This window comes from Heliangelus exortis, chromosome 2 (genome assembly GCF_036169615.1).
Source record: "Heliangelus exortis chromosome 2, bHelExo1.hap1, whole genome shotgun sequence".
In the NCBI taxonomy this organism is placed as follows: Eukaryota; Metazoa; Chordata; class Aves; order Apodiformes; family Trochilidae; genus Heliangelus; species Heliangelus exortis.
In genome coordinates, this window is record NC_092423.1 from 2,030,605 (window position 1) to 2,040,249 (window position 9,645).

Genomic DNA, 9,645 nt, shown 5'->3' on the forward strand with positions numbered 1-9,645 from the left:
TGTGGAGTTAGAAACCTGATGAAATTGCATCTTGGGCCTTTAAGTAAAAAAAAAAAGTGTCATTTTATTGACCTTATAAACATATTTATTGTGAGGCTTACAGGAACCTGAAACTCATCATTTGCCAGATGGTAACTTTGGGAACAAAGCCCAAAGATAATGACCCTATGGAAGCTTAGAGGAGGAAAAAAAAAAAAAATTATACAGCCACCAACACATGAGAAATGTGAAAGGAGAATTTTTGCCTTAAATTTTGGATGCTCTGAGGTAGGAAACACTCCTGAGGGACAAGGGCTCCTGAGCTGCCAGCATCTCCTGGGAGCTGGGGTGATGAGGACTGCTCAGTGAGTGAGCTCAGAGCCCTTCCCAAGAGCTGAATCACCTCCTTTTTTTAAAAGCAGCCACTTAGGTGTCAAGTAAAGAATTTAAAAAATGTTGGGGTGGCTCTGCTGGAAATGTAATCTGAATTTCTTTGCTGCTGATCCCTCTGTGCCTGCACTTGGTTCAAGGGGCAGATGGGTCAAAAAGATAAACTATATATAAGATTTATTATTATATATTTATATAAGAGAAATAAAATAAAAGATAAACCATATTTATATAAAAAAAGAGGTGATTTATAGGATGAGGATGATGTGGGGATGTTGGGGAGTCCCAAGCTGGGAGGAGCTGCTTGTGTAGGGAAATGAATGGTTCTTAAAAAAAATAATTAGCAGTTTATTATGAAACAGTTTAAATAGGTTTCTTAAAAAGAATAAGCAGTTTATTATGAAATAATTTAATAGGTTTCTTAAAAAGAATAAGCAATTTTTATGAAATAATTTAAATAGGTTTCTTAGAATAAGCAGTTTATAATGAAATAATTTAAATAGGTTTCTTAAAAAGAATAAGCAATTTATTATGAAATAATTTAAATAGGTTTCTTAAAAAGAATAAGCATTTATTATGAAATAATATGTTTCTTTAAAAAATAGTAAGGAATTTATTATGAAATAATTTAAGTCTCTTTCTCTGCATGCAGGTTTAAGGACTTTTACCCCCTGAAGTCTATAAAGCTATTTTTGGCTGTATTTACCAGTAATTTAAAGCTATTTCTTTCTTTATGCCAACCTAATCCTTTGCATGGTATTGTAAAGGAGTTACCTGTGTTTTCCTTATGGGGTTTTTAATGGGTTTTTTTTCTTGTTTAGTTGATTGTGGGATTTTGCTTGGGTTTTTTTATGGGTTTTTTTTCATGCCTCCTACTGTAAGGAACCTAAAATCCTATTTTAGGAGGAACAGAATGGGCAGTGCTGGACTTCAGGTGGTTTTTTTCTTGTTTGGTTGGTTGTGGGATTTTGCTTGTTTGGTTTTTTGGGGTTTTTTTTTTTCCCATGTCTTCTAATACAGAGAACCTGGAATTCTATTTTAGGAGGAAGAGAGGGGAAGTGATGGGTGGAGGAGAGAAATCCTGAATTTTCAGTGCTAGTTCCTTACATTAAACCAACTTTGTAAGTGGCAGAAGAGCTCTAGCACCTTGTTCTGAACTGGGATTGTCCAAACTTCAGGAAATATGGGGGAGAAAGAAGAAAATCTCCTCATTTTGAAGGAAAATACCTCAACTACTTGGTCCTTGGTGGTGAGCTCAGGGTTTGTGTTGGGTTTTCCCTGGCATCTCCTTCCTCCGTGTTGCTGCTAACAGGAGAAAAGCAGAGGGAAGGTTCCTTTCTAAAAGGAGATGAGAACAAGAAATTTCTTTTAATATTGACTTGAGGAGAAGAGAGTTACAGAAATAATGGGATAATAATGGGGTTTAGCTGCTCAGAAGCCATAATCACAGGTTAATGCCTGAGACGTGGGTGTCATGGGTCAAGTGTCTTTTTAAATTTAATTTAATTTAATTTAATTTAATTTAATTTCATTTCATTTCATTTCATTTCATTTCATTTCATTTCATTTCATTTCATGTCTTTTTCCAGCTAATTTCAAACAATTTTATTTTAACTTTGGTAAAATTATGTGTGTTTTGTGTTGTTTATGGGCATTTGACACCATACTATTATTTATTAGCTCTGTTTTATACCATATTGAACGTTTTAATTGATGAATCAAATCAACCTTGATTATCTTTACCTACATCTGTATTTCAGCAAGGTTGAAACTTCTCTGAAAAAAAAAAAAGGAAAGATTTAAAAAAAAAAAAAACCAACATGCCCAGCTCTGCTCATTCTCATTATATTGGGCAAAAATATGTTGGAACAGTGATTGGTTTTAATTAAAAAAATTGATTTTTGCTTGGAAGTTCTGCCCTCAGGCACAGAAAGGAGCTGACTCAGGTAAAACCTCTGAGCTCTCAGGTGAGTCAAAAATCATCTGACCTGAATCATGGCCATGTGTTTATATACCCAGGGGAAGTGGCTGCTTCCTCTCCTCTCCTGGACAGAGAGGATTTGCTTTACTCTGAGATCCAAAAAATTCTTAATTTTTTGATATATTTTTTTTCCTTGTGCTAACGGGCACTGTAGGTTTTTTGCCTTTTTTTTTTTTTTCTTTTTTTTTTTTCTTTTTTTTTTTTCTTTTTTTTTTTCTTTTTTTTTTCTTTTTTTTTTTTTTTTTTTGACTTGTTCTTTTGGATTTTGAAGAGAAAGAAATACTCAGGAGAAAAATTCAACTTAGAGATGGACAGTTCTCTAAAAGCAGCAGCCCCCAAAAGGCTGCCTGAGAGTTCTGCATCTACAGAGAGAGGTAAGGAGCTTGAGATGTGGTTTAAGAAGACTTTTTTATTTATGGTGCAGCTGGGAGACTGCATCAGACATGAATAATTTCACAGCTTTAATAATAATAAGTAATAATACTACTAAATAATAATAAATGATAAATAGTAATAAATAATATATAATAATAAATAATATGGAATAATAGGTATAATAAATGTAATAATAAACAAATATAATAATAAATATAGTGTAAAATAAATATATATAAATATATATGTATGTATATAAATTTATAAATATACATAATATATACTATATACATATATAAAATAAATATATAAAATATAAAATAAATATAATAATAAACAATAAATAATACTACTAAATAATAATAATAAACGATAAATGATAAATAATAACAAATAATATATAATAATAAATAATATGGAATAATAAGTATAATAAATGTAATAATAAAAAAATATAATAATAAATATAGTGTAAAATAAATATATATAAATATATATGTATGTATATAAATTTATAAATATATATAATATATACTATATACATATATAAAATAAATATATAAAAATATAAAATAAATATAATAAATGATAAATAATAATAAATAATACTACTAAATAACAATAATAAATAATAAATGATAAATAAGAATAAGTAATATATAATAATAAATAATATGGAATAATAAATATAATAAATGTAATAATAAACAAATATAATAATAAATATAGTGTAAAATAAATATAAATATATATGTATGTATATAAATAGATAAGTATATATAATATATACTATATACATATATAAAATAAATATATAAAATATAAAATAAATAAAATAATAAATAATAATAAATAATGAACAATACTACTAAATAATAATAATAAATAATAAACGATAAATAATAATAATTAATATATAATAATAAATAATATGGAATAATAAATACAATAAATATAATAATAAACATATAATAAATATAGTGTAAAATAAATATATATAAATATATATGTATGTATATAAATATATAAATATATATAAGATATACTATATACATATATAAAATAAATATATAAAAATATAAAACAAATATAATAATAAATAATAATAATAAATAATAATAATAAATAATTTCAAGCCTTCACAGCTTAGAGAGCAAGCCTGAGAGAAAATTCTGCCTTCATGTGGTGGTTTTAAAGAGTTTGTGGAGCTCTTGAGTGTGAAAATGGGCTGTAGGCTGAGCTCTGACAGAACTTTAAGAGCTGTTTGTCTACAATTTCTCCTTCCCTCCTTCGTCTTGGTGTTCCTGGTTGAAGGGTTTTGTTGCTTTTAGGACTTTAGGAGTTGTTTTGCAGCTACCATCATATTCTGGGATGCCCTTCCCAGCAGTGAGCACTGAGAAAAACCTGAGTTTGGTTCCAGGTTTCCCTTGGGATCTTCTCCCTGGTGTCGAATCTTTCTGGGTCTTCATTTTATCCTCATTTATGTGGGTACATTATTTATAAAATACATTTTTATACATTAGTTAGAAAATAACAGCTCTCAGCAGCTTGGTGCAAGGAGTGTGCTGAGATTTCAGAGGTTTGCAGAAGGTCAGTGGGGAAGTGGCAACTTTTTTTGTGTGGAAGTGGAAACTTTTTTTGTGTGTGGAAGTGTCAGTTTTTTGTGTGTGGAAGTGTCAGTTTTTTGTGTGTGGAAGTGGCAACTTTTTTTGTGTGTGGGTTGTCAGTTTTTTGTGTGTGGAAGTGTCAGTTTTTTGTGTGTGGAAGTGTCAGTTTTTTGTGTGTGGAAGTGTCAGTTTTTTGTGTGTGGAAGTGGCAACTTTTTTTGTGTGTGGAAGTGGCAACTTTTTTTGTGTGTGGAAGTGGCAACTTTTTTTGTGTGGAAGTGGCAACTTTTTTTGTGTGTGGAAGTGGCAACTTTTTTTGTGTGGAAGTGGCAACTTTTTTTGTGTGTGGAAGTGGCAGTTTTTTTGTGTGGAAATGGCAACTTTTTCTGTGTGGAAGTGGCAACTTTTTTGTGTGTGGAAGTAGCAACTTTTTGTGTGTGGATGTGGCAACTTTTTTTGTGTAGAAGTGGCAACTTTTTGTGTAGAAGTGGCAACTTTTTTTGTGTGGAAGTGGCAATTTTTTTTGTGTGGAAGTGGCAATTTTTTTTGTGTGGAAGTGGCAACTTTTTTTGTGTGTGGAAGTGGCAACTTTTTGTGTGTGGAAGTGTCAATTTTTTGTGTGTGGAAGTGTCAGTTTTTTGTGTGTGGAAGTGTCAGTTTTTGGGGTGTGGAAGTGGCAACTTTTGTGTGTGGAAGTGGCAACTTTTGTGTGTGGAAGTGGCAACTTTTTTTGTGTAGAAGTGGCAACTTTGTGTGTGGAAGTGGCAACTTTTTATGTGTGTGGAAGTGGCAGTTTTTTGTGTGTGGAAGTGGCAACTTTTTATGTGTGTGGAAGTGTCAACTTTTTGTGTGTGGAAGTGGCAACTTTTTTTGTGTAGAAGTGGCAGCTTTTCTTGTGTGGAAGTGGCAACGTTTTTTGTGTGTGGAAGTGTCAACTTTTTTTGTGTGGAAGTGGCAACTTTTTTTGTGTGTGGAAGTGGCAACTTTCTTGGTGTGTGGAAGTGGCAGTTTTTTGTGTGTGGAAGTGGCAACTTTTTGTGTGTGGAAGTGGCAACTTTTTTGTGTGGAAGTGGCAACTTTTTTTATGTGTGGAAGTGGCAGCTTTTTTATGTGTGGAAGCGGCAACTTTTTTTGTGTGGAAGCGGCAACTTTTTTTGTGTGGAAGTGTCAGTTTTTTGTGTGTGGAAGTGTCAGTTTTTGGGGTGTGGAAGTGGCAACTTTTTTTGTGTGTGGAAGTGGCAACTTTTTTTGTGTGTGGAAGTGGCAACTTTTTTTGTGTGTGGAAGTGGCAGCTTTTTTTGTGTGTGGAAGTGGCAACTTTTGGTGTGTGGAAGTGTCAGTTTTTGGTGTGTGAAAGTGGCAACTTTTTTTGTGTGGAAGTGGCAACTTTTTTTGTGTGTGGAAGTGGCAACTTTTTTTGTGTGTGGAAGTGGCAACTTTTTTTGTGTGTGGAAGTGGCAACTTTTTTAGGTGGAAGTGTCAGTTTTTGGTGCGTGGAAGTGTCAGTTTTTTGTGTGTGGAAGTGTCAGTTTTTTGTGTGGAAGTGGCAATTTTTTGTGTGTGGAAGTGGCAACTTTTTTGTGTGTGGAAGTGGCAACTTTTGGTGTGTGTGGAAGTGGCAACTTTTTTGTGTGGAAGTGGCAACTTTTTGTGTGTGGAAGTGGCAGGTTTTTGTGTGTGGAAGTGGCAGGTTTTTGTGTGTGGAAGTGGCAGGTTTTTGTGTGTGGAAGTGTCAGGTTTTTTGTGTGTGGAAGTGTCAGGTTTTTTTGTGTGGAAGTGGCAACTTTTTTTGTGTGTGGAAGTGTCAGGTTTTGGTGCGTGGAGGTGGCAACTTTCTTGGTGTGTGGAAGTGTCAACTTTTTGTGTGTGGAAGTGTCAGTTTTTTGTGTGTGGAAGTGGTAACTTTTTTTGTGTGTGGAAGTGGCAACTTTTGGTGTGTGGAAGTGGCAACTTTTTTTGTGTGGAAGTGGCAGTTTTTGGTGCGTGGAAGTGTCAGTTTTTTGTGTGTGGAAGTGTCAGTTTTTTGTGTGTGAAAGTGGCAACTTTTTTTGTGTGTGGAAGTGGCAACTTTTTTGTGTGTGGAAGTGTCAGTTTTTTGTGTGTGGAAGTGTCAGTTTTTGGTGTGTGGAAGTGGCAACTTTTTTTGTGTGTGGAAGTGGCAACTTTTTTTGTGTGTGGAAGTGGCAACTTTTTTTGTGTGTGGAAGTGGCAACTTTTTGTGTGTGGAAGCAGCAGCTACCTTTGTGTAAGCAGCAACTTCTAGTATAAAAAAGAGGTCATAATCCACATTATATGGGCTGGGATCTAATGTATTCCTGAACCTGATAAACTTTTAATAAACTGGGAGGCTGCTGATGAATTTATTTTATTTTTTTTCCCCTGGCTTTGAGTAAATTTAATTTACCTCTGCAGTATCCTTAGTCTACGAGGAGTAACTTAGGCCTGAGGGTGCAATCCAAGAGATTTATTTTTTTGTCATCCATCCACTTAGAGTATTTAACCTCATATCTTGGCAGTTCAAACACTTATGCCAAATTTTATGTAATTTGTAAATCCTGATTATTAAAGGTGTAACTGGTTTGGTTTCAGCTGTCAGTGGTTTCAGCAGGAATGTCATTTCTGCTGTTTAAACTGACACAGGTGTCACAGTAACAAGAAGGATCCACTTATTGGCACAGAACTCCTTATCCATATAAAAAACATTTCCACTGAAAATATCCTGGAAAAGCCCCTGTCCTTAGGGCTGTTGTGGAATCCCACTCCTGATGGTTGTTTCTCTGCAATCACATTTGGCTGATAGTTAAAAGGAGTTTGTCTTTTCCCTGTTTCTTTGTGTATGACAAAAAAAAAAAAAACCCAAAAAACAAACAAACAAAAAAACCCAGCCAAAACACAACTTTAAATAGAGATTATAATAATTGGCTACTCAAAAAATTTGTCTCCATCAGCTCTGTCTGATCCAACCTTGCTGAATGAGAAACTCCCTTCCTCTTCTGAGTGGAGGAGTTGGGGCCAGAGCTTTTAGGGCTTTCTCCAGCTTATGTATTTATGTAGCAAATTATTGGTAAACCTTTTAAAAATCACACTTTTTAGAACATCTCATTGTTTTGTGGGCTGTGGCTACTCCAGTCAGGTTTTTGTGAGTTTATTTCCCCCCTTTTTGGCCCATGGTGATCTGCAGAGATGATTTCTCATGGGGCTGTAGAGTTTTGGTTTTTTTTTTAGGGTTTCACAGACTGAGAATTTTCACTTGAAACTCTGGCTGCTTTGTAAACTTGGGGCCTATTTTTTTCTCCATGAGCATCACTAAAACTCCTAACAGCATGGAAATAAGGTATGAAACCCAAAGTAAAGATATTTTTTAATGGAATATGACATAGGATGAGTAGTCCTCATCTCAGCAGTACTGAACTTGTGAATATTCCTGTTTCAGCAGGAATGTCATTATTGTTGTTATTTAAACTGACACAGGTGTCACAGTAACAAGAAGGATCCACTTATTGGCACAGAACTCCTTATCCATATAAAAAACATTTCCACTGAAAATATCCTGGAAAAGCCCCTGTCCTTAGGGCTGTTGTGGAATCCCACTCCTGATGGTTGTTTCTCTGCAATCACATTTGGCTGATAGTTAAAAGGAGTTTGTCTTTTCCCTGTTTCTTTGTGTATGACAAAAAAAAAAAAAACAAAAAACAAACAAACAAAAAAAACAGCCAGAACACAACTTTAAATAGAGATTATAATAATTGGCTACTCAAAAAATTTGTCTCCATCAGCTCTGTCTGATCCAACCCTGCTGTATGAGAAACTCCCTTCCTCTTCTGAGTGGAGGAGTTGGGGCCAGAGCTTTTAGGGCTTTCTCCAGCTTATGTATTTATGTAGCAAATTATTGGTAAACCTGTAAAAAATCACACTTTTTAGAACATCTCATTGTTTTGTGGGCTGTGGCTACTCCAGTCAGGTTTTTGTGAGTTCATTTCCCCCCTTTTTGGCCCATGGGGATCTGCAGAGATGATTTCTCATGGGGCTGCAGAGGTTTGGTTTTTTTTTTAGGTTTACACAGACTGAGAATTTTCACTTGAAACTCTGGCTGCTTTGTAAACTTGGGGCCTATTTTTTTTCTCAGTTTTCATCATTAAAACTCCTAACACCATGGAAATAAGGTGTGAAACCCAAAGTAAAGATATTTTTTTATGGAATATGACATAGGATGAGTAGTCCTCATCTCAGCAGTACTGAACTTGTGAATATTCCTGTTTCAGCAGGAATGTCATTTCTGCTGTTGTTTAAACTGACACAGGTGTCACAGTAACAAGAAGGATCCACTTATTGGCACAGAACTCCTTATCCATATAAAAAACATTTCCACTTAAAATATCCTGGAAAAGCCCCTGTCCTTAGGGCTGTTGTGGAATCCCACTCCTGATGGTTGTTTCTTTGCAATCACATTTGGCTGATAGTTAAAAGGGATTTGTCTTTTCCCTGCTTCTTTGTGTATGGCAAAAAAAAACCCCAAAAAAACAACTTTAAATAGAGATTATAATAATTGGCTGCTCAAAAAATTTGTCTCCATCAGCTCTGTCTGATCCAACCTTGCTGTATGAGAAACTCCCTTCCTCTTCTGAGTGGAGGAGTTGGGGCCAGAGCTTTTAGGGCTTTCTCCAGCTTATGTATTTATGTAGCAAATTATTGGTAAACCTGTAAAAAATCACACTTTTTAGAACATCTCATTGTTTTGTGGGCTGTGGCTACTCCAATCAGGTTTTTGTGAGTTTATTTCCCCCCTTTTTGTCCCATGGTGATCTGCAGAGATGATTTCTCATGGGGCTGCAGAGTTTTGGTTTTTTTTTTAGGGTTTCACAGGTTGAGAATTTTCACTTGAAACTGTGGCTGCTTTGTAAACTCGGGGCCTATTTTTTTCCTCAGTTTTCATCATTAAAACTCCTGACACCATGGAAATAAGGTATGAAACCCAAAGTAAAGATATTTTTTTAAGGAATATGACATAGGATGAGTAGTCCTCATCTCAGCAGTACTGAAGTTATGAATATATTTAATAAAAGAAGTCATTGCAACTGATGCAGAGCTCTGTTTAAGGGATATTGATGATCTGGAAATTGTGGAAAGGTAATAAATATGGGGGAAATGAAATCACCCAATACTTAATTGATGTTCACAAAGCAGTTGAAGAACATAATTGGTCCATGCTGAAAGCTGTCACTTTATGAAGGAGACATTCCAGGCAGCACCCTGACCCTTGGGTACAAGAAACCTCTTTGGAAGTTTGGAGAGGTGCCACTCCAGAGGTGTTTT

General features: G+C 34.5%; 1 long non-coding RNA gene across 2 annotated transcripts; it reads left to right on the plus strand.

Annotated features, from left to right (window-relative positions):
- The first annotated feature begins 1,010 nt into the window (after positions 1-1,010).
- LOC139791966 (uncharacterized) lies at positions 1,011-9,172 on the plus strand. 2 transcript variants are annotated; one of them, XR_011724108.1, is made up of 4 exons: positions 1,011-1,819; positions 2,622-2,724; positions 7,558-7,666; positions 8,386-9,172. It is a non-coding gene; the product is annotated as an uncharacterized lncRNA (long non-coding RNA). The 2 variants fall into 2 exon arrangements; XR_011724109.1 differs by having other exon boundaries at positions 1,011-1,618.
- Positions 9,173-9,645: the final 473 nt, after the last annotated feature.